The 3,231-nt window shown below is 39.4% G+C and overlaps 1 non-coding gene across 1 annotated transcript; it reads right to left on the bottom strand.

Moving 5' to 3' along the window:
* Positions 1-2,132: 2,132 nt before the first annotated feature.
* LOC141650557 (small nucleolar RNA R71) lies at positions 2,133-2,239 on the bottom strand. Its single transcript, XR_012546582.1, has one exon. It is a non-coding gene; the product is annotated as a small nucleolar RNA R71 (small nucleolar RNA).
* Between the last annotated feature and the right edge of the window lie 992 nt (positions 2,240-3,231).

The following is a 3,231-nucleotide window of genomic DNA, read 5'->3' as shown; positions in this document are numbered from 1 at the left end:
AAGAACAATCCGTGCGGATTGACTACAATCCGGCCGTCCTCCACCTGCACAATCCGTGCGGTTTCATCCCAAGACGCCCGGGTTAGCACTGCCACAATCCGCCCGGATTCACCTGAATCCGCCCGTGTTCCATCACCTGAATCCGCCCGTCCCGACTCTAATCAGCTCGACTTCCTCTACAGCGCAATTTCGTCTTCTCCAAGCTTCAAAGAAAGAAGCCCTTCCTTCGAAAAATACCGGCTCCTCCCTGCTCAAATCTAAAAAGTGTAATTACTAGTTTAGCCCTTAGTTAACCCTAATGCATCCCTAATTTCCACTATAAATACCCCATTTGTCTAATTAGAAGAGGATGTTCTTCTTCTCAATTCTTAGAGTAGTCAATATCAATCAAATCTCTCTTTAGTATTATAATCAACAATTAATCAAGTTCTAATACAAGTTTTATTTCCTTAATCTCTCTTTTGTTCATCCTTTATTTTGGGTAATTGAAGATTATTTCGGTTATTATTGGGAGATTGACAACCTCTCAATCAAGCATCAAGTACTTCTTTTATCTTTGCTTTATTATTGGAATCATTAGTAGGTATAATTCTCTTAATCCCTTTTTAATTATTGTTAATTACTTTCATTTATTCATCATGTTTCATTTCGTTGGTATGATTGACAACCTTGCTAGCATGATCAACATGATAATGAGTGAGTAGTCTCTTAGCTAGGGTTAATGGGTGATTAGGGGAAGCCAACATGGGGAATGATTCATGCTTAAATTAATATGCTTTCATGTTTTATTTGCTTGCTTGTTTTGATCTCAACTCATGCACATGTTATGTTTGATGAAATGCGAGCCTATGAATCCCTGCATTTTTTACCCATCACCTATCTTTTCAATGAGACTTGTAAGACATAAACCAACTCGAGTCTCATTAGACCATGCATGTTGTTGAGTAGGAAAGATTAAGTCGACTTGTAGGTGTTGTACAATCTAATCGATTCGGCTCCGGGACCCAAACTTTCCTAGGATTGTAAGATATAACCCAACTCAATCCATCACAACAATAATTGCTTGCTTAGAATTTGAGAACATGTTTGTATGATCAATTCCCATGATTCCCCTATGACCCCATGACACCCTAGTGCTTTTTATCAATTGTTTACAACCCTTTTAATTCATCTTGCTTGTTTATTTCCATTGCTATTTTAGTTTAGTGACCTTCTACATCAACCCAAATTGTGACACCCCTAAGACACCACTAGTTTCAATAGAAATCTCATCTCAATACCCGTACCTTGGGATCCGAACTTTACTTGCCTCTTTACTAATTGTAGAGTTGTTTGTGAAGCTATAAATTGTGTTTTGATTCGGACGTGACCCAACGACCACACCTATTAAATTGTGAACACGAAACGGACCGATCAAAAATGGCGCCGTTGCCGGGGACGGTGTTAGCTTGATTTAGATTTTCTTACATTGTTTATTAGTTGTGTCTTTCTTTGCCTTGGGGAAGTAAAACTCCTCAAGGTTTGTTCTAATCGTTTTCAAGTTGTTTGATATTTTGCATGTCTAGAAGGTCACAAGGTGATTTGTTACCTTTTGACCGTGAAATTGAAAGAACCTTAACAAACAATAGGAGATTTGCTAGGAGGAATTTGAGAGGTATTAGTGAGGTTGTAGATATTCAACCAACTATTGAGTTCATCAACCCTTTTGCAAGAGAAGGTGAGGAGAACCCATTAACAATACCACCCAAAATCAACCTACAATGCCTAAGTTTTCATCACATTCCGTACCCACCGAGGAGAACCTACCCAATGGTACTCCCACACAACAACATCTAACCGAAAATTTTATTGCCAAATCCGCCTTTATCCAATTAGTCGAAAGGAGCCAATTTGGGGGGATGCCTAGTGAAGACCCTCATTCTCATATGGAAGCCTTTTGTGACTATTGTGATGCGATTTCTCAAACCGGTGTAACTCAAGACCAAATTCGATGGGTCTTATTTCCTTTTTCTCTAATTGGCACCGCGAAACAATGGTTGAAGGGCCTTGATAAGGCCACTCTCGGAATTGATTCTTGGAAGAAGTTGGCTCTAGCTTTCTACAAAAAATTCTACCCACCGGAAAAGACTAACATGCTAAGAGCTTAAATTACGGGTTTTAAGCAAAGGGGTGAAGAATCTTTGTATGAAGCTTGGGAGCGGTTCAAGGGAATTTGTCGCTCATGTCCTCACCATGGACTTAGCGAATGGTTCTTGGTACAACAATTTTGGAACGCTTTATATGAAGATTCAAGGAACATTCTCAACATGGGATCAAATGGAATGTTCACCGAAGTGGATGACAATCAAACATGGAACAAAATTGAGGAAATGGCGGTCCATAACTCACAATATAGTAGACCTCGCAAGGCTACTAGAGGAGGAAAGCATGAAGTGGACTCCGTTACTCAATTGGGTGCTCAACTTAGTGCTCACATTGACACAATCAATTTGAAGTTTGAAAAAGCTATGGCTAGACTTGAAGAAGTCTCAAAATCACCAAAGCATCATGTTAATGCCATGACGGCATCCTCATCAATCCCAAGTGGGATATGTGAGAATTGTGGAACTTTGGGACATGACCAAAGTGAATGTAGGGGAACAAATGAACAAGTGAATGCTTTCCAAGCATACAAGAGTGGTACCCCTTATTCCAACTATTACAATGAAAACACCAAATTCCATCCAAATCTCTCATACAAAAGCCAAAATGTTCAAAATCCTCAAACAACATACACCCCACCTCCCATGAGAAACCAAAATCAAAGACCCTTTTACAATCAAAACCAACGTTACCAAAATCAAAATCCATACAATCACCAAAATGACCAAGGTTTTGATGTCCAAAAATCGGTCCTCCAAATGCAAAAGAATCAACAAGAATTTTTCACTCAAATGCAAAAAGATAGTCAAGCAAAGGAAACCACCATCAACAACATTCTAGCCCACACCATGATGTTGGAAACCCAATTGACTCAACTAGCATCTTCAAGCTCACAAAGACAAAAGGGGCAATTACCACCTCAAAGTAATCCCCCAAGACATGAAACGGTTAGTGCCATTCACTTGAGAAGTGGTACAAGGTATGAAGCACCGAAGAAGCAAGTTGAGGATGAAGTTGTGGAAGCTAGTGATAAGGAAAAAATTGTGCAAAACTCCAAAGATGGAGAATCATCAAAAGAAGAAAGTTCAA

Source organism: Silene latifolia, chromosome 3 (assembly GCF_048544455.1).
Source record: "Silene latifolia isolate original U9 population chromosome 3, ASM4854445v1, whole genome shotgun sequence".
Classification (NCBI taxonomy): domain Eukaryota; kingdom Viridiplantae; phylum Streptophyta; class Magnoliopsida; order Caryophyllales; family Caryophyllaceae; genus Silene; species Silene latifolia.
Note: the sequence above shows the minus strand (reverse complement) of the source record. Positions and strands in the feature narration are given on the sequence as shown.